Raw genomic sequence first — 22651 nt, forward strand, 5'->3', positions numbered from 1 at the left:
GCAAATTGTCTTACTGAGTGAAACTTCACCAAACTTCCTGCAGCACTGATAATATTTAAAAAATTTTTGCCAACCAATAAGAAAAGACTGTTCAAATCTGCATATCTTTATTACTACTAAAGCTAAGCAATCTTTACATGTATTTATTGCCCATTTACATTTCTAATTTTGGTAATTGCGTGTCTATTCTCCTCGATCATTCTTCTATTTCTTATTAATCTGTAAAGGCTACTAATAAAGGATGGCTTTATCCATTTGGCACGTGTATTTTAAATTATTTTCACAACTTATTTAAACTTTAATTTCGCTTGTAATGTTATTTGAAAAACAATTTATATTTTAATACATCAGCTCTTTTCCCTTGTGTTCTCCACCTTTGATGTCATGTTGAAAAGCCTGTCCTCACTATTAAATCAACATTTGCCTTTGTTCCTATTCTTCTGTAGTTTCATTTTTGCAATAGAATCTTTAATACACCTGAGATGATCTAGCTTTATGGTAAGGCTCTATCTTTATTGTTTTGTCAAATGATTAAATGATTCTCTCAATACCATTTCTACTTTCCCCACTGATCTTCATGTAATTCCACAAGAAATATTATAATACATCCTTTTGGTAAAAATCAAACAATCCAGACAAAGCAAAACTTCTCCTTGACTATTTAGGAAATACTCATTCAATCTCAGCTGCATTCTCTAATCAGAAGTATCAGTGTGAGGTATAGAAATCCAGAATATTTTTCCATCATAAAAATAGCTAACACCTAGGAGTGCTTACCACATGTCAGGCAACGCTCTGTGCTTCAGACGTTTTCATTTATATAATCGTCCCAACAGCCCATGACATATGCTACCTCCATCTTACCATTTTACAAAAACAAACAAAACAAAAAAATAAAACAAGAAAACAAAAAACCTGAGACCAGGCTGTCTTGCAATGCACATCAGTAAAAAATGCACAGCATTATTTTCTTTTAAAAAGAGGTTGGCGGGGGGGGGGGGGGCGCCTGGGTGGCTCAGTCGGTTGAGCGGCCGACTTCGGCTCAGGTCATGATCTCACGGTCCGTGGGTTCAAGCCCCACATCGGGCTCTGTGCTGACAGCTCGGAGCCTGGAGCCTGTTTCAGATTCTGTGTCTCCCTCTCTCTGACCCTCCCCGTTCATGCTCTGTCTCTCTCTGTCCCAAAAATAAATAAACATTGAAAAAAAATTTTTTTTTTAAAATAAATAAATAAACGTTAAAAAAAAATTTAAAAAAAAAGAGTTTGGGGGTTTCCTATCATACAATACATATTAAGTTGTAACCTATTTTTTTCAAATGTCAATATATCCTGGTTGTCTTTCCATATTAATCCATATAAATCAACCTCAAGTTTCTTAAAACTGTTATACAGTATGATTACCACAGTTATGTAACTCTTCTATTGATGTATATTTGGTTGTTTCCAGCCTTTCATCATTGACAAGGCTACAAAGAACATCATCAATACAATTCCCTACACATTTTTGTGTTTTTCTTGGTTTTCCTTGGCTGTGTGGTCTGTGCATTTTTATTTCAGCAGATATTGCCAAATTGCCCTTCAAAATATCTGGACCAATTTATACTCAAGCACAGCATGAGAATGTTTGGTTCTTCATACCATCCCCTCAGTCAATAATGTCAATTCTTTTTTCAATATGATGGGTGAAAAACGATATCTCCTTGTGTATTATTTTGGATGCCCCTTATTACTAGTAAAACTTCGTAACTTTTTATGCTCTCCTTTTCAGTTCCCCTTCTATGAATTGTCTATTTGTATTTTCTTATGTTTTTCCTTTTGGCTTAATGGTTTGTTCCTTATTGATTTGTAAATTTTTACATTTATTTTGGATATTAATCCTTTGTCTTACAAATGTTGCAAATATTTTCTTTTTTTAAAATATATGAAATTTATTGTCAAATTGGTGTCCATACAATACCCAGTGCTCATCCCAACAGGTGCCCTCCTCAATACCTATCACCCCCCCTCCCCCCCCCCCCCACCCCCTATAAGCCCTCAGTTTGTTCTCAGTTTTTAAGAGTCTCTTATGCTTTGGCTCTCTCCCACTCTAACCTCTTTTTTTTTCCTTCCCCTCCCCCATGGGTTCCTGTTAAGTTTCTCAGGATCCACATAAGAGTGAACATCTATGGTATCTGTCTTTCTCTGTATGGCTTATTTCACTTAGCATAACACTCTCCAGTTCCATCCACGTTGCTACAAAGGGCCATATTTCATTCTTTCTCATTGCCACACAGTACTCCATTGTGTATATAAACCACAATTTCTTTATCCATTCATCAGTTGATGGACATTTAGGCTCTTTCCATAATTTGGCTATTGTTGAGAGTGCTGCTATAAACATTGGGGTACAAGTGCCCCTATGCATCAGCACTCCTGTATCCCTTGGGTCAATTCCTAGCAGTGCTACTGCTGGGTCATAGGGTAGGTCTATTTTTAATTTTTTGAGGAATCTCGACACTGTTTTCCAGAGCGGCTGTTGCAAATATTTTCTACCAGCATATGTTTGTTCATTTGTCTATGGTGTTTTTTATCATATAAGAGCCTTTTTTAGAGAGAGAGAGAGAGCAGGTGTATGCACAGACACACACACACACACACACACACACACACACACACATATGCAGAAGAGGGGCAGAGAGAGAGAGAATCTTAAGCAGGCTCCATGCCCGCCCACCCAGTGCAGAGCCCAAGGCAGGGCTCAATCTCATAACAGTGAGGTCACAACCTGAGCTGAAATCAAGAATCTGACACTTAACTGACTGATATGAGCCTTTAATTTTATATGTACAGTGGGGCACCTGGATGGCTCAGTCAGTTAAGCATCCAACTCTTGGTTTCGGTTCAGGCCATGATCTCACAGTTCATGAGTTCCAGCCCCGCATCAGGCTCTGTGCTGATGGCGTGGAGCCTGCTTCAGATTTCTCTCTTCCTCTCTCTTTGCCCCTCCCCGGCTAGCTCTCTCCCCCTCTCTCTCTCACATGTGCTCTCTCAAGACATAAATAAACATAATTTTATCTGTACAAATTCACAAGATTTTCCTTTGCCTATTATGTACTATTTTTTTTTATTTCACTACATTTCTAGGTTTTGTTTTTATGTAACATTTAGGTCTTTAGTACATCTGGAATTTAGTGAATAGTGTAATGTTAAAAATATAATTTTATTTTTTCCAAATAAAATTTTCCACATTTTATTTTTTCCAAATAGTAACTAATTTTTTCCACACAATTTATCAAATAGTGTATTCTTGGGGCGCCTGGGTGGCTCAGTCGGTTAAGCGTCCGACTTCGGCTCAGGTCGTGATCTCGCGGTCCGTGAGTTCGAGGCCCGCGTTGGGCTCTGTGCTGACAGCTCAGAGCCTGGAGCCTGTTTCAGATTCTGTGTCTCCCTCTCTCTGACCCTCCCCCGTTCATGCTCTGTCTCCCTCTGTCTCAAAATAAATAAACGTTTAAAAAAGCATTTCTTTAAAAAACAAACAAATAGTGTATTCTTTCCCCTCACTAATATGAAATGCCAATTTTTCCACAAGTGAATACCTGTATCTACAGAGATCTGTTTCTGGACTCTCACTCCACTGTTCTAATTAAATCTTTGGCACGAATCTCATTGCATTTTAATTATTACAGCTTTAGAATATGTCTCGATATTTAATAAGGCAAGCACACCTATTACATTCTTTTCTACATTATCTTGGCTTTTCTCACACATTTACTCTTCCAAATGAATTTTATAATGAGCTTGACAAGCTCCATAAAAATGTTGAATTTATAAATTAATTTGGAGGCAATACTATGCATTTACAATATTAAGCATTCTCATCCAAAACAATAAAATATATTTTTTCTATTTATTCAGGTCTATTATTCACCTTAATAATCTGATGTTTATTTCCATATTTTATAGTTTTATAGTTTTCATTGCTATGAAAATTGAGTAATTTTTTCTATCACCGTTTTATACTGGTGTATACAAGCAATTGGTTTTTATACATTTATTTTGTATTAGGCCACTTTGTAGTATTTACTTACTAGTTCTAATGGTTTCTCAAAGGATTATCTTGTACTTCCTGCAGAACCTGGCTGCAAAAAACCAAAATGACATTATTGTGTCTTCCTTTCCAATATTCACATGCTTTTTAAATTTTTTCTTATTATATAGCATTGGCCAGGACCTCCAGTGCAATACTGAATATTTAGGAATCCTTGTTTTTCTCATGTTTTGAATGGAAGTATTTCTGATGATTTCACCACTGCTACAGATTTGCAGAAGATATCTGTACCTTCTTAATGGAAGTTTTCTTCTGTTTCTCATGCACAAGAATATTAGGGGATGGCTGTTTGTTTATCATAAAAGAATATTTTTTAATACATTGGCTTCTATTAGGATTCTAATGTCAAAGATACACTAGGCTTATAAAATTAGCTGAGTATCTTCCCGATTTATAACAGAAGAATTGTCTATTTCTTGAACATGTGGTAGAACGAAATAGTAAAAACTCTCTGGGTTTGATGTTCTCTGTAAAAGAGTATATCTTTAACTAGCTTTGAAGTCTTCTCAACAGAAATTAGCATATTTAGGTTTTCTGACTTCTTGAGTTAATTTTGGTAACTTATTTTTTATGAAATCATGCATTTCATCTACTTTTCCAAAGTTATTAATATAAAGTATCTTATAAAAGTTAATTCCTCTGTATCTGTAATGAAATCTCCTTATCTCATTAATGATGCTGTTTATTTATATTCTTTTTTTAATAAAATTTCAAGGAGATTTTATTGATCAATTCTAATGGCTTTGTTGTTCTTGTTTATTTTATTGATGTCAGTTTTTATCTTTATTATTGCCTTCTATTTTCGGAAGATTTGATTTTTTTTTGTTATTTTTCTAGGATCCTGAATATTATTCTTGGTCCATTTGATTTCAATTTCCCTCACTTTCTAATTTATGCACTTAAGTCCATAAATTTTCCTCTGATGGCTGCTTTGGCCACATCTCACAGGTTTTAATATTTAATGCTCCATTGCTTATATCTAAATAGTTGGTAATTTCCACTTTTTATTTCCTTATTAACATAAGACTTTTTATAAGTGTTCTCATATTTATGAGCATGGAGATTTATTTCATCTCTCCTTTAGTTGTTATTTTCTTATTTGGCCAGAGAATGAAGCCGATAAGATCTGTACATGTTATAACTTGCTGAGGTTTCCTTTGTCATCTAATATATTACCAATTTGAGTGGTTTCTGTAAGTTTGTTAGTACTAGTTATTCATTATGTCATCTAAACACTATGCGTCATTATTTTTGTTTACTTGAAAGAATCATTTCTTTTAAAAAGTGTGAGATGTGTCCTACTTTAATTGCAGACTTGTCATTTTATCTTTGTATTTCTATTTGTTTTTGTTTTTATATTTTCCAATGCTACATTTTCAAGGGCACAAGGCGCACAACTGATACATCGTCCTGGTAGATTTTTTCTTAATGATATGAATTCCTCTGTGCACTCTTTAATGTGTCCCCTCTGACTTAAAATGAATCAAATCACAAACTTTTAATACAGGATAGGCTTATTTCTTGACTCACTGTTTCTCTCCATTTATTTAACTTATTATTTTGGAGCCAGTATCATACTTTTGCCCATTGTGGCTTTGTAAGTTAATTTGCTATATAGATACTTATTGGCTGCTCTAGTATATTAATTCATCCATATTAACTTTACATTTATTTTGCAAAATTCCCAAGAAAATACAATTTAATAGTTGTTCCAGAATAGAATTATTCATGAATCAACTCGAGGAGATCTCTGTATTTTTTTCTGACATGAGCTCAGAAAATTTTTATTTCTTTCTTTCATATGTGCCTCGCCTACTTAAGTTGTGTGGGTTCTTTTAGATAATTTACATTTTGTGTCATCTATATGAATAGAATGTTTTTACCCCTTTCATGGCTGTTATTACTACTTTAAAATATTGGCTATCTATTGATTTCTATGTATCTGTTTTATAATTGGACATATTATTGAACTCCTTTATATGGTGTAAGAGTAGATAACATTCTTGAGTTTTTTAATGTCATCATTAAATAACAATTATTTGGATTTGGCCATTCCAGCATTTATTTCCCAATTGTTTTTAGTATTTTGATTATAATAACCTAAATAGACTTTGTTTTGTTACTATCACAAGAATTCCTCCACGTTTTCCATTTTAAGTATGGTATAGGCTGTAATTTTCAGACATGTTATCTTTATCATGTAAACCAGGATCTCTCAATCTTGGCATTATTGATATTTTGAACTAGATAATTCTTTGTTGAGGGAGAGGGAGGCTTCCTGTGCATTGTAGGATTTTTAATAGCAACCCTGACCTGTACCCACAAGATCCTAATAGCACCACCCCCCAAATCACTATAATCAAAAATGTATCAGGACATTGTTAAACATCTCCTGAGTGGCAAACTGTCCCTGGTTAAAAACCACTAAGGTAATGAATTCTCCCTCTTTTCTATTTTAATCAAAACTTTTGGCAGGACTGGATGTTGAACTTGAGCAAATACCTTTTTTACATATGATCACATACTTTTTCCAATGACCTACAGGTGTGTTAAATTTTTAATTAGGTGTTTCCTAATTTGGTGCCATCCTTACAATGCTGGAATAAAGCCTTATTGGTCAAAATATACTGTTCTGTTCATATAAGTTTAGTGTTCTTCTTTCTCAAGACTGCTTTGGCTATTTGGGGTCTTACGGGGTTCCATATGAATTTTAGGATTGTTTTTCTATCTCTGTAAAAATGCTATTGGAGTTTTCATAGAGGCTGCATTGCATCTATGTGCTTTGAATAGTGTGGACATTTTAACCCTATTAATTCTTCCAATCCATGAGTACAAATGTCTTTTCACTTATTTGTATCTGCTTTAATTTCCTTCATTGATATTTTATAGTTTTCCACGTATGTCTTTTACCTCCTTATTTCTAAATATTTTATCCTTTGATGTTGCGGTAAACAGAATTGTCTTCTTAATTTCCTTTTTTAGATAGTTCGTTTTTAGTGTGTAGAATTACAACCAATTTTATGTTTATTTTTTTACCCCACAATTTTGCTAAAGTTGTTTATTAGTTCTAACAGTTTTTTTTTTTTTCAACGTTTATTTATTTTTGGGACAGAGAGAGACAGAGCATGAACGGGGGAGGGGCAGAGAGAGAGGGAGACACAGAATTGGAAACAGGCTCCAGGCTCTGAGCCATCAGCCCAGAGCCCGACGCGGGGCTCGAACCCACGGACCGCGAGATCGTGACCTGGCTGAAGTCGGACGCTTAACCGACTGTGCCACCCAGGCGCCCCAAGTTCTAACAGTTTTTTGTGGAGTCTTTAGGGCTCTCTCTATATAAGACCATGTCATCTGCATACAGGAACCATTTAAGTTCTTCTTTTCTGATTTAGATACCTTCTATTTACTGCCTACTTGTTCTGGTTAGGTTTTTCAGTACTATGTTCAATAGAGGTGACAAGAGGAGAAATCTTTGCCTTGTTTCTGATCTCACAGGGAAAGCTTTCAGTTTTTCACTAAGTGTGATGTTAGCTGTGGGCTTAACACGTATGGCCTTTATTACACTGAAGAACATTCCTACCATACCTAATTCTTAAGTGTTTTTTTTTATCATGAAAGGGTAATGGATTTGTCAAATGTTTTTTCTGCACCTATTGAGATGATCATATAATTTTTCCCTTCGTTCTGTTAATGCGACCTATCACTTGGATTGATTTGCATATGTTAAACCATCCTATTTTGCAGGAATAAATCCCACTTGATCATGGTATGTGATCCTTTTACTATGCTACTGAATTTGGTTTGCTAGAATTTTGTTGAGGAATTCTGCATCTATTTCAGTACGGATAATGGCCTGTAAATGCTGGAGGCATCACACTTCCTGATTTCAAAATATACCATAAAGCTACAGTAATTAAAACAATAAGATATTGACATCAAGACAGCTATATAGGCCAATGGAACAAAATAGAGAGCCCAGAAATAAACCCACACATATACAGTCAACTGATCTTTGATAAAGATGCCAAGAATACACAATGGGGAAAGGACAGTCTCTTTAACAAATTAGTGCTGAGAAAATTGGATGCCCACATGCACAAGAATGAAATGTGACCCCTTTCTTACACCACACACAAAAATCAGCTCAAGATGGATGAAAGACAAACATAAGATTTGAAACTGCAAAACTCCTTGACAAAAGCATAGGGGAAAATATTCTTGACATTGATCTCAGCAAAGACTTCATGGATTTGAAACCCAAATCACAGGTAACAAAACCAAAAATAGACAAGTAGGACTACATCAGACTAAAAAGCTTCTGCACAACAAAGGAAACAATCAACAAAGTGAAAAGGCAACCTACAGAATAGGAGAAAAAATTCCATCTATCTGGTAAGAAGTTAATATAGAAAATATTTAAGAATCTACTACAACTCAATGGCAAAAAAAAAAAGGAAAAGAAAAGAACAAATAACTGAACGAAAAAATGGGCAAATAACTTGAATAAACTTGAATAAAAATGGCCACCAGGAATATGAAGGAGCACTCAACATCACTGATCATCAAGGGAATGAAGATCGATACAATGACCTATCACCCCACATCTGTTAGGACATGGAATTAGGAGGAGGAGGAGCAGGAGAAGGAGGAGGAGGAGGAGGAGGGGATGGGAAGAAGAAAGAGGAGGAGGGAGAGGAGGAGGAAGGGAAGGAGAAGAGGGAGAAGAAGTAGAGGGAGGATGAGAGGGGAGAGGCAGGGTGAGGAGAGGAGAAAGGAAAGGGAAGGGAGAAGAGAAGGAGAAGAACAAGAAAAAACATGCCATCAAGGATGTCGAGAAACTGGAAATCTTTTATACACTATTGGTGGGAATGTAGAATGGAGCAGCCACTACAGAAAACAGTATGGAGTGTCATCAAAAAATTAAAAATTGAACTACCATATGATCGCACTTCTGGGTGTATGTCCAAAAGAACTGAAATTCAGGTCTTGAAGAAATATCTGCACCCCCATGTTCATTGCAGCATTGTTCACAACAGTCAAGGCATGGAAACAACCTAAGCATTCGTCAACAAATGAATGGATAAAGAAATTATACATACAGTGGAATATTATTCAGCCCTTTAAAAAGATTTCAAAAAGAAACAATCTTGCCATTTGTGACAACATGGATGAACAGAGAAGACATTATAGGTGAAGCCTGCCACTCATGGGAGGACAAATAATACATGATTCCACTTATCTGAGGAATTGAACATTGTCAGGCTCATAATAGCAGAAAATGTAATCATGTTCGCCAAAGGTTAGGGTGAGGAGAAAATGGGGAATTGTCATTCAATGGGTATAAAATTTCAGTTATACAAGATAAGCAAGTTTCTAGAGATCTGCTGTACAACATAGTAGCTATGGTTAAAATACTGTATTGTGTACTTTAAAATACATTAAGAGGACACACGTCATGTTAAGTGTTTTTACCAGCAAGTACACGCACACACACACACACACACACACACACACAAAAGAACACTAGGAAATGACTGGAGGTGTGGATATGTTTAGTACTTTGATTGTGGTGATGGTCTCATGGGTGTGTGCATGAGTCTAATCTTGTCAAGATGTATAAATTATGTGTGTGCAATTTTTTGCATATCAATCATACCTCAATAAAGCTTAGCTATAGATATGACACATATATACATAAATATACATACAGATATGGAATTGATTTTTATGACTTTTACGTTTATGTTTACATGTGAGGTCAATCTGTAGATTTTGTTTGTTTACCACTTTTGTTGGGTTCGGTGTAAGATTATGCTTGATTTATAAAGTGGATTGGGATGCTTTCCGTCTATAATTATTGCATGATCATCCTCTTCCCCTTAAGAGATTTAAATGAATTTCCTATACAAGCATCTGTTTTAACACTTTTCCACTTCCTTCCTTTGTTATTCAACTAGTCTACCATTAAAATTCATCACATAAAATTTCCTAGAAAATCACCCATTTCCACAACATTTCTATGTTAATATATACTATATTTTCTACCATTTTTTAACTTTTTTGGAATACATGAATATTTCTTTTTTATTCTAATGCCATCACATGTGTTTTCTCTGTTTTACTTGAATAACTTCTCAAATGTCTTCATCTGATTCCCATTCTTTGACAATCTTCTGTTTTCTGGTTCACTAACAGTATCTTGTCTTTATCAGTATCTTTTTAGGTTTATCCTATTGTCATTCTAGTTTATTGTGAGTTGAATGCGTAATTCATATATTTTTACTCTATGTTAATAATTTGGTATTTAAAGCTATGTATTTTCCTCTGAGTATAGCTTTAACCAAACACCATGAGTTCTCATTGTCCTTATTTTTCTCATTGGTCCCTAAATATAGCTTTGGTTTCCTCTTTGAAGTAAAAGTTATTTCAGAGAAGTTTTAATTATTGTTTAAAAATTACTAGTTAAGATTTTCAATTACCTTTCTTCTTCCTTTTTAAAAATTCATCCACTTAGAATTATTAGATGCTCTCTTTCTAGCCAATAAATACTATGTTTTGTGAACATTTCATGGGCTCTGATATAATAAAACAATTTCTCTGCTGCAGCTAACATTTTTACCCCCACTTCTCCTTCATCTGATGCTAATATTCTGTCCCCATAGCTTCTTACTTCGTTTTGCCTGATAGAACTTGTATATCTTGTTTTAGCCATTTGGCGGGGTGGGGGGGGGGGTTGTTTTTTATTTTTTGCTTTCTTGTGTTTCCTCTTCTGACTTATCCCTGATCTATGAAATCTATTATCTTTGTGATTGTAGTCAATAAGCAGTGATCCAGTTTTAGAATTCAAGTACTAAGTGGTTTTAAGTGCTTCAAAAGTGTTATTTAACCACTATATTAAACTCTGCACTTCCCTAATTTTTAAAGTTGGAAAGGAAATTGAGTCTTTCGGTTCTCCTTTTGAACACATTGTAGTTAGCACATTTTGTATTCTCTCCCTCTAAACCTCATGCAATTGTTTTCTCCCCAAATGCTCCTTAGACCCTTATTAAATGAACTGATATTTTATATTTGGATTATTATTAATTTTTGCACTATATATATATGTATATTTAAAGATTTAACTGATCTACAAAAGTTACTTTTTAACATTTGAACTAAGTTTTTCAAACAACGTCTCAGTCACGCAGACTAGCATTTCCTAACTCATAAATTATACCTTGATGTTTGTGCTGCTTCTTCCAGGCAAAGACCTGGGCCTCTTTCCGCTTGCACCAAACCCTTGGCCCCAGGCCACCCTGGGTGCCGGAAGAAACACATAATTCCCCCGGGGGGTTCCGGTTCTCCATTCAGGTCAAATGGCTCTAGTGTCCAAAAGACGCCTCTCTGAGAAAGCTAGTGTGTAGGATTGCTAAGAGCAAACCACATCAGAAGCTGGCAAGAAGGCGGGAAGGGTCTGGATAGGGCACCAATGGGGTCAGCTACACCAACACCGACGCAAGCAGCAGGCAGGCGCCAGTGGCCCCTGGGGCCTCCAGGCGCCTGGGCGGAAAGAACCAGCCAGACCTTCAGCTGCCAACACCCCGCCCTGGGGCCTGTCCCCTCCTCAGGCCGGAAGTGAAGGTACAGGTCGAGGGCATGCTCTGTCATTGCCAGATTTTGCATCAATCTGCATTTGGGTGGAAGTTTCCATTAATGGGTTGTCATACCACCTGCAAAACAGAGAAAAGAAGGGCTCTTCTAAAATTTGCAAGCGTAAAGCGAGGGTGTCAGATGCGGGATGTGCGATAGGCTGAGCCCCGGGTTTACCACTTTATTAAAATTGTGATCGTTCACGTAAAGACTCAACCAGGTCACATATTAATAATTATCACTGACAATCTTTAACATCAGCCGGAGCCCACGAGTGAAGCAATATTACATCTCCCCGTCTCATTTATCTTACAGCTTATGGCCCCTCTGTGGTCAGCACGCTGCGAGCTTGGCGGACATTTAATTATGAGCACATCATAAATGTAGCTGACAAGGCAGAGGCTGCCCGGGGATGCTCCTGGCAAGGGGGTCGCTGTGGAAAGCACTGACTTGATGCACCCGACGACAGGGCGAGGCCAAAACCGCTTGTCCACGCTGTGCGTCTGCAGCTTCCTGAAGCCTGCAGCTGGTGAGGGGCCCCGGGTGGTGGTGCTTGTCCTCACGGGCCCCTCTGAGGGGTGCGGGCCACGTTGTCTTACAACTTGAGGCCTGCTTGTTCTCTGCCTAGAGCACCTGGACCTCTGCCGAGCGTCTCCAACCCATGGGGGGTAAAGGGGGTGAGCCTCCAGCCCAGAGTGAGGGGGGGGAGGGGCATCCAGGAAGCCCACCTCGGCCCTCCCAGCGACCCCAGCGTCCCCCGCTCAAACCATTCAGCTCGAACGGGGACAGAGGACAGCGAAGTTGCCGGGATCAGCCCACCCCTGCCCCCGTTCAGGCAGTGAGTGACCTTCCGCTAAATCAGAAAAGGAGGATCCTGTACTGTCAGGGAGGAGGGGGCTTGGCATTTGTTCCTAATCAGCCACCATGCCGATGGGATGGCCACCGCGTGGCACCAATAGGGCCACACCTTTCTGCGTGGGCAGGCGCCGGCCGCCCCCCGTGTCCCCGCCACCGTCCGCGCAGGGGCCGAGGTCCGATTCCGCCGCCGCGTGGAGAAGACAAAGCGTCTAATAAGGGGCACCGCGGCGCTGGAGCTCTGAGGGAAGAGCTGAAAAGTAGCTATCATGTTGGCAGATAAATTCTACACACAATTATTCATTCCTAGCCTCTTGACATGTAGATTAATGAGTTTGATAACCCAGGCTTCCAAGAAGTAGATTCCACTCTGTTCGCAGGCTCTCTCCCCCTCTACCTACAAACAGCACACGGGTCTATGGAGGAAAAACAAATCGATACATTTGCAGTAGCCATCACTGCTTTTTGTGATTGGAACCCTACGTCAAAAATATGATGTGTCTCGTCCTTCGCGGCCTGGGAGAAGCCAGGGCTGGCCGGGCAGACTCTGGAGGGGACCGAACGCCTGCAACCTTGGCCTCCGCGCGCATCCTAGGCCTTCCGTGGTGGGCTGAGCGCGCGGAGCATCTCCAAGTTCGGCCGCAGGGGTTGAGCCCTCAGCTGGGGCTGGAATCCTGCTGGACCTGACCCTGCCCGTCCCCTCTTGGCACTGGGTCAACCAGGCCAAGAAAGTGGCCTGCGGGAGAAAGAACACACAGGAGTGAGGCAGGCACTCCCCCGGCCGCTATGGACACTTCACTCAGGATCGGTGAACAGCCGGGCCCTTCGAAAGTCAGTCCCTCCGACCCGAATGGAAATGCTCTCAAAGATTTACTGGATCCACTGTGTGCTCGCTTATCATCATGCTTTGGTTTTTGTGTCGTAACTGCTGTCCCCTACGCCGGTCCAGGAGTGGGGAAAAGTTTGGAGATACATTTCAAACGTCTAAGAGCCGATTTCCTTGGTGGCCTCATTACCCACTTGGCAAAAGCTTCTAGATCCTAGCACATTGTATTTCCTCTTCATCGTGGTTGGTGTTTATGTTCTAAAAATAACACATGCTTTTTGCAACAAATTCAAACACTATGGGAGGAAACAAAATAACAAAGGTAATGTCTCTCCAACCACCCTCCTGCCCTTCCACTCAGCCCAAGACAAATCGGGGTTGAAAAACTAGCGTGAATCTCTTGGGACATTTCCCTACACCTCAGTCTGTGCTGAGGCCAGTGTAGGGGGGAGGAGGAGAGTGTAGAGAGGAAAGTCTCCGCCCTGCTAGCTCCACCCTGTGAGGAAGCCTTGTTCCCACCCTCCCCCGGCAGGCAAGCCTCCCTGGGAAACAGAACAGACCTCACAAACCTGAACTGAGTGGAGCCTGGGCACCGGGTGGGCAGATTCGGGGTCTGTGGGATCTTTGTGGATGCGGGGGGAGAGCGGGGACAGTGGGGGAGAGATTAGTACAGGCATTCTGCCTGGCACCTTCTTTTATTCTACAGGAATAGGAATGAATGAGGCAGAAGTTCACCCAGCTCACAAAGATCCAATGAGATTTTTAATGAGCGATATGGACCAGCTTAAGCATTTGTGGAGAGGCAACCTGCTTTCTGTATAACAGCTTCCACCCTGCTTCCAAATAGTCAGCTGTGAGCGATACAGAGAAGGCCAAATCTCCCTTTCAAGCAGCCTTGAGCAGACTCCGGGTGTCTCAAATGCACCACCTCGGTATTAGCCTCCCCAGGTTTAGCAAAAAACAAAAACAAAAACAAAACTCAGGACGTGGGCACCTGGGTGGCTCCGTCAGTTAAGCCTCTGACTTCAGCTCATCATGATTCACAGTTCGAGAGCGCGGCAGCACAGAACCTGCTTGGGATCTTCTGTCTCCCTCTCTCTCTGCCCCTCCCCCGACTTGTGCATGTGCTCACACTCTTCTCTTTCAAAAATAAATATTTTTTAAAAATTCAAGATGCCTGGTGGCATTTCAGTTTCAGACAAACAACAAATAAGTTTTTAGTATAAATACGTCCCAAATATGCATGACACATACTTATATTTTTAAAGTACTGTTCTTAAGTACTAAAATAAATCCTAAAGGAAAAAAATTTGGGATTAGTATGTCCCACGTGTATTTGAAACATATTCATGCAAAAAAAAAAAAAAAAAAAAAAAAAAGATTAGCTATCTGAAATTCAAACTTCACTGGACATCCTCTGTTTCATCCGGCAATCCTATCCAGGATGTTTCTGTGAAAGTGCCCTGGAGAGAACCAGGGTTGTGACCGAGGAGAAAGAAGTAAAAGTAAAACCGGGCTCCGAACTCGGGACAGCCGCACACAGGCACCCCCTCCGGCCCTCCACCCAGGCTCTCCCCAAACACTCTGCCTCCTCCTGGGCCCGGAGCCCACTCACTGGAGCAAACTTGGACCCTGGTCCCGAGTAGATAGGACCCCACCACATCTGGATTCTGCAGGGGTGTGTATGAGACCTGAAGCCGGGGGCATTCTCGGGCTGGATACGAAGGCGGGACCACAAAAAGATGGGGGCCCCCAGAATGCTCCTCGACAGATCCCTTCCTGCTCCCGGAACGCACAACCTTGGCACCTCCAGGCGACCTGACTGGAGCCTTTTCTAGAAGACGGTGGAAGTTCGGAGGTCCTCCTCTCCCACCTGGCCTGGCAGCAATCCCAGAACAGAACAACATAATGCACTCGGTGCGGTGGGGGGAGGGGAGCCAGCACTGCTTCCTGTTTCAAATCAATTATGGCCAGACTGACTCATCTTCCCTCATAGACCAGAAAGTCTCACATCCTGTTGCTTCTTAATCATATGGAAACCTAAATATAGACACGTCTGCAGAAGGACAAGCCGGAGAAAACCAGTGTCCTCGTTCTCCCCAGGGAAAGCTTGATTCTCACCCCTCTCTTCTGAACTAGAGAGACGCCAGCCAGACCAGGTTCAGGACAGCGTCCTCGGCAGTGATCCTAGCCTGGTGGACAGGGCCAGTTACCCATCAGGGTCACAGCGACAACTCAACCTGGCTCCCTGTCAGCTGCGGTACCTGGGTTCTGCACACACCATTCACTGCCCTCTGGACACATCTCCAGCCCCCGTCCCGTCACGATCGTGGCGTAGTGACAGGGACACAGGGCATCTCGGCTGCCTCACGGCAGAGTGCCTTTGCCGAAGAGCCGTCTGCCCCTGCGCATCAGCCTAGGGCGGGAGACTCCGGAGAAGATTCCACAGCACAGTCCTACTGTGCCCCCAGCACCACCCGTGTGCAGCCCGGCACCCGGGAGCCAGCAGGACCCCTCCGGCGACAGGCTTGCCCACGATTTCTGCATCTGCATGTTCCTTCCCTTCACCCAACTCTGGGAAATAGTGCCCAAGAATGCCTTTCGCTGGGAAACAGCTCAGTATCCTTCAGGAAGGGTCTTTGGGCCCCAGGGTTCGGAAAGCTGGGGGGAAGCAGCGGATAGAGCTGTTCCGAAGAGGACACAGACGCGGATGTGATAGGCATCAGTACAGTCCGACACACGTCAGCCTGTCTAGGAGAAAAGTTTTAGAAGAGATAAAAGTTGCACAAGACTAGCCACTAAATGCCTCTCCAAAGCACAATGACAAATTAAGCAGGAGAATAACGAGTCCAGGGGGAGGCACCGACAGCCCCACGTTCCCTAGAGCAACTGGAGTGGGGGCAAACCCAGGACTCCACCACCCGATGGCTGCCTGGCCCCGGGGAAGCCAGTGACCTGAGCAATAGGACAGGGATAGCCCTCCTCTGTGGTGCCCGGAAGATGCTACGAATGTCCTCTTGGCACCCCTCGACTACAGGCCCAACCCTGGCACTGACAGCCCTCAATACAGCCCATAGTCTTATTTGGTTTGCCACAGTAGTTTGAGAAGATTTGAAATAACTGCCAATATTTAAAACTCGGGGCGGGGGGGGGGGGGGGGCGCGCGCCTGGGTGGCTCAGGCAGTTAAGCTTCCGACCATCGATTTCAGCTCAGGTCATGATCTCACCTCGTGAGATGAGCCTCAAATCGAGCTCGAATCAGGCTCGGTGCTGGGCGTGGAGCCTGCTTAAGCATCTCTCTCTCCCTCTGTCTCTCTGCCCCCCCTCCCAAATAAATAATTTTTTTTAAATAAAATAAAAATAAAAGGCAGGAAATTTCAAAGGAAAAATCCAGATTTCTGCTTTCCCTTAACAAATCAGAAGATCCTGCGATGCTGAGCCTGTGTCCATCCAGGTATCAAGAGCCATAGAACAGCCACCCACCTGGACGGGGCACATGCTTACCACTTTCCCGTGGTCCCCAAACTCCCTATTGTGTGGTCCCTGCTCTGTGGGGCACCAGGGAGGCCCTGCCCGTGGCCCCCAGGACCACAGCAAGAACACAGGCAAACTCTGCCTTCCCCAGTGACCCCCCTCTATCTGTCAGAAGCACCATCATTCTATACCATAGTCACAGGTTAGCTCCCCTGCAGGTCCCCGGCAGCCTGAGGCTCACCATCTACAACCCTCATAGCAGCATCAACTAATAAGACAAACAACTTCCAGAGGCTTGGAAACCATTTAGCAAATGATTTAAGTAAAAGAAACACTTTAGACAAACCTAGAACAAAGTCACACCCAAGAGCCACGGCAACAGTGAAGGCCTGAGTTACACGCCCGTTTCACAGACAGGGTAAACTGAGGTCAGAGTCCCATTTCCCCGACTATCCCTCTTAACTTCCAGGATAAATGGCCCCACCAATGGGGCTGGAGGGGAGGGAGGTTTCATCATTGTGTTAAGTGTTGCAAGGGGGGGAGAGAGTTCTGATTGGCTGATTCAGGAATTGGGATTCTGGGCAGAGCTTTAGAAAAGGATAATGTATCTTTAAGCCTAGGTGCCCTTCAGGGAATGTATTGGATAAATGTCTTCTGAAAAGCCTGTAAATATTCCATCGCCTCACTGTCATTACTACCATGAAATGATAATGAAGCATGAAAGAAATATAATTCCATATTCAGATGACAGCATTAGCCTCCATAAGCAAACTGAAATATTTATTAGTAAAATGTTCAGTATCTACGCCTGTAATCTAAAAAAAGGACAAAAATGTTTTATAATAAAAAAGAGATTGAATGCAGAGGTAAAATCTGGTTGGCTGATTTTATTGCTTATTATTAAATCCTGGCAAAACAATTATTTTTTTCTTTTCATTAGTAAGACACCCAAATTAAAACTATGCCCTCCGGCTGCAAGGTTTACAGTAGTGATTAAAAACAAGGAATTGTGATGCATGGGGCTTTTGACAATGGCATAATCAAATTCATTCATATTGTTCAATCTTTCACTGACAAATATTTTTACAGTGAAATATACCAAACAAAGAATCACATACAACAACTATCAATACAGAGAAATTAGGAAACCTTGTTATTATTTAAAGAGTGAAGTGATACAACGTTGCCATAATCTTGAATACAAACATTATAGTGTAGTTAATTAGGGTAATTATTGCCTAAATTGTGCTTAATTGTCTTATAGTGAATAGGATGTGTGAATGAAGCTTTTTGAGCCTTTGACAATACGTAAGTGTCGCCAAATTATTTAGTTATAATTTAATAAGTTTTGATAGTATTTCCTCTAAGTCGGGAAGTACATCTGAATACAAGCTAAGACATAAACAGGAGCCACAGGCCTTGACCTCTGTTTCACCTTATTGAAGAAGAGACATAAGAGAATCATTTAGTGCATCACAGAGCGCTCCCATACCCTGAGCACATTCCTTTAAGGAAAGGGGAGAGGGAGAAAAAAAAAAAAAAAAAAAAAAAAAAAAAAACCAGGGTCTTTGAAGTGAATGAAAAATTAGAAATTCAAGTGACCACGATCAATTCTGAAACACTGCACAAAATTAATTACAGTTTTGCATCAGAAGCAAGAATGTAGATTTCAGACAGTCGGTGTCATTTATCTCGAGCTACACAATATACAAGGCGATTAAAAAGCCAAATCTGTCCCCACCTCCCAAGTCTGAGGCCTCTCGGAGGCTGTGAAGTACAAATGATTAACTTCAAATTATGCAAGGGATCGTGCAGACGCTTCAGCTTGAATGGAGTGTGTGGCAAGTCACAGAAGCTGGAGAGGGACAGATTTGTGGCTCTTTATCAAAATCCAGCCTGGCCACCACTGACGGAATCCAGATAAATTGCACAGAGATCTGACAGTGGCTGCAGAAAGCTTGCTCTGCAAAATCCAAATCTCTAATTTCTATGTGTTTTTAATTGCTTGCCTTAAATTTGCATTTTTATACAATTGGTTTAAAGGATTTATTCTACTCCGTAGGCCACTCTGACCAGATCGCTCCCCATTTCACATGGAGTTGCAGAACCCTATCTTGGGAACGGCGGGGCGGGTGGAGGGAGGGGAAGGTGAAGATTTGGCTTCTGAATCACCTTTAACAGCGAAGCTGAATGTCCACAGGGAGGTCCCCTGCCCTCTCTGCCCTCAGGACTAGCCCAAGAGGCCATTGGCGTTCAGGTGGCCCACAGATGCCCAGAGCCTTTGTCCCCAGAAGAAGCTCCATGAGCAAATACCCCAGAAAGAAGCCCAGCCTCACCCTCCCTCCTTCCTCTGGGGCCCCACACTCATTAGCCCCCCTTTGGAAAAGGCAGGACGTGCATGTGTTCAAAATACATCTTATTCTGTTGTCAAAACTAAGTCAGTATTAGAAAGGCTGGCAGATTTTCCCCGACTCCAAGAAACCACACATGGTATGTCACACACACGTACACACGCACACGCGCACACACATACACACAAGCTGGGTGGCTGCTTCATTTAACCCTGCATTCGTAACTGACTTATTAACACTAGAGATTGCCAAGTGAGAAACTGTCATTTTGAGATTTGCAAATTGAGCCTCACCTAACGAACTCTTAGATTCTGAGCAATTGGCTCCGGGTCCTGGTGAAATCCCGACTGCCCTCCACTGGCTACACCTTAATAAGATGTCCCCGACTTAAGCCAGGTTCTCACCCACCTGCCCCTACAGAGTCCCCCCAGCCATCTCCCTGGGGATTTCCTAAGCACATCTGGAGATGTCGGGTCACAGAAGCTTCTCTTCACCCCACTCTTTCATCTGAGCGAGTCTGTTTATCCCAATAGTCTCGGGTGCAAATGGCTGCTGGACCCAGGAAGGTCACGGAAGGAGAAAGACTGCATTTGATAAAACATCTCGGGCGCCTGGGTGGCTCAGTCAGTTGGACGTCTGACTTTGGCTCAGGTCGTGATCTCACAGTTCATGGGTTCGAGTCCCACGTCAGCACAGAGCCTGGAACCTGTTTCACATTCTGTCTCCCTCTCTCTGCCCCTCCCCCACACCCTCTCCCTCTCTCTCCCACTCTCAAAAATTAACATTAAAAAAATTAAAAGTAAAATTGAAAAACGCCATCTCCCACTCCCCCTTTGGGGAGAGACACGGAAACAGACAGTCCTTCACCACCGGAAGGAAAACGAACGGTAGAGAGCATGAGAACTGTAGAAACAGCATCTGACCCTGTTCCCCCAAGTCAGGGACACTGGGGGCTGTGGGGGCCGCGGCTAACTTCAAACATGTGACCTTTGAAGAGGGCAGCTGTACCTCTGCTCAAATACACAGTGCTACAAAGGAAAGCTGCTGCACGTGGCCAGAGTCTGAATTTTTGATGAAAGCTGGGAATCTGGATTGTTTCAGAGAATTTCTTCATTTTTTAAGTGTCGATTGACATTTTTTAAAGTACATGAAAGAACCACTCTGCTGGCTACATAAAAATACTCTGGGGGTGCCTGGGTGGCTCATTCAGTTAAGTATGACTCCAGCTCAGGTCATGATCTCAGGGTTCCTGAGTTTAAGCCCCACGTTGGACTCTGCGATAACACCTCAGAGCCTGGAGCCTGCTTCAGATTCTGTCTCCCTCTCTCTCTGTTCCTCTCCCGCTCACAATCTCTCTCTCAAAAACAAATAAACATTAAAAAAAAAAAAATTCTTTTTAAATACTCTGATGGCCAGGAGCACCAGGGTGGCTCAGTCGGTTAAGCATCCAACTCTTGATCTCCACTCGCGATGTCGCAATTCATGACTTCGAGCCCCAGATCGGGCTCTGCGTGGACTGTGGATCCTGCTTGGGAGTCTGTCTGTCTGTCTGTCTGTCTGTCTCTCTCTCAAAGTAAATAAACATTAAAAATTTTTTTCAATACTCCGATGGCCAAATCCATCCCAGGGCCCCCAGCTTGTGACTTCAGGCCCACACCCATGGTGGATATAAACACTTTCGTTGCTGAATGGTTGTAAAGGAGACATCTTGGGATTCTAAAGGGCAGACTCCCCTCACCCCCCATGACGGTCAGAGGGACACTGGACTAGCAGAGCCTGAACTCCTCCCTCCTGTAGACTAAGCACCCCCCAGCAGCCCAGTAGAGCGACCACTAGTGCTCATCACCTGGGAGGTCTTGTGGGCTTTGGCCCAACTCTGGGCCCATCCCTACATTGCTTTCAGGTTCTAGAACCAGCCTTGGTCCACTTTCCTTTGTGCAATCCTTGGACTTACGGAGAAGCGAAATAAATTCCTAAAAGCTATGAGTCCAGGACTTGCACTCAAGCATGCAGGCCCCGGCTACCCCCACACCCTGCTGCTCCGGGCGCACCCTACCTTGTTGTGTGCAACCCGGGCTTCCCCGGTCTGCTCCTGCCGGCTGGGCTGCATTCCCTCTCTGGACGGACTTGCCCACTGCCCCGAGCAGCTCAGTGGCATGTATTAGAGAGAGAAAGATGTGCTCAGCTACTGTGGGGTGCCCTCAAGCTGCCTCCTGTCAGTGCCCATCAGTAACCCTTACAGAGGGAGGGAAGGCGCCGAGGTGGGTCCGCAACCAAATGTCTCCCCAAAGCAACAGATAACTCACTGCCGATTACTAGCCGAGAAAGCACTCAGCCTCCACACTCTGGCTTCTCCCTGTCCCGGCTTTCCCAACCACCCAGACCATGAGAGCCATCATGCAAACTCGTGAGTCTCTGAATAGCACCCTGTTCACGCACTGAATCAGTTATGCTCCATCTTGGGCTGAAGACCACGGCCTGAACGTGGAATCAGAAGCAGGGAGCAGTCGCAGTGCCTTGGGCACGTCATAGGAGGTCAAAGCTTCTGTTGATGCATCTAGAAGGGAAGTTTATACCACCTGCCTTACACGTGCTGGAAGAATTAAATTTGCTGTTCACAGATGTCAAATAGAGCGAGTAGGGGCACCTGGGTGGCTCTGTCGGTTGAGCATCCGACTTCGGCTCAGGTCATGATCTTGCGGTTTGTGAGTTTGAGCCCCGCGTTGGGCTCTGTGCTGACAGCTCGGCGGAGCCTGGAGCCTGCTTTGGATTCTGTATCTCCCCCTCTCTCTGCCCCTCCCCCAGTCACGCATGCATGCACACACACCCCCCCCCCCTCAAAAAATAAATAAATAAACATTAAAAAACAACACCAAGGATGAGTCTTTTCTCTTTTCAGACTTAGGTGACCCAATGGACAGCGCAGAGACCGGGGTCAGCCGTGAGTCGCAAAACTCCCACCCCAGGACAGCAAATGCAAGGCCCCTTTGAAATGAAATTGGTGGAAATCTGTTTTTCTGGGAAACTCTCTCTGTAGTAGTTTCAAGATGCATTTACGAGGCCCTCGTGGTGGGAAGAGAGGGGGACATAAGAAAATAAGAGTATTTGGGTCCAGCCCTCAGGGGCTTGTCATCTATTTACAGTGCAGAGACGGCAGTGAGATTAAGCGGCTGGGAGGCCCAGGCACCCGAAAGTCCAGGCTCCCGGGCTCACAGGCTCCCCAGCCCCGGGGAACGATTCCCAAAGGCTTCTGCCAGAACCCTGAAGGGTGAGCTACTACTTTTCGATGCTTATGTCATTTGAATCTCCAGAAAATAAAGGCTCACCATCCTACAGGCAGGGAGAGGCCCACTCAGGAGACTTGCACTCCCGAGGTCGCTGTACAGGGCAGGAAGCCAGGCGTGTGCACTGCCCCCAAAGCTGAGGCCACCA

Source organism: Lynx canadensis, chromosome E2 (assembly GCF_007474595.2).
Source record: "Lynx canadensis isolate LIC74 chromosome E2, mLynCan4.pri.v2, whole genome shotgun sequence".
Lineage (NCBI taxonomy): Eukaryota > Metazoa > Chordata > Mammalia > Carnivora > Felidae > Lynx > Lynx canadensis.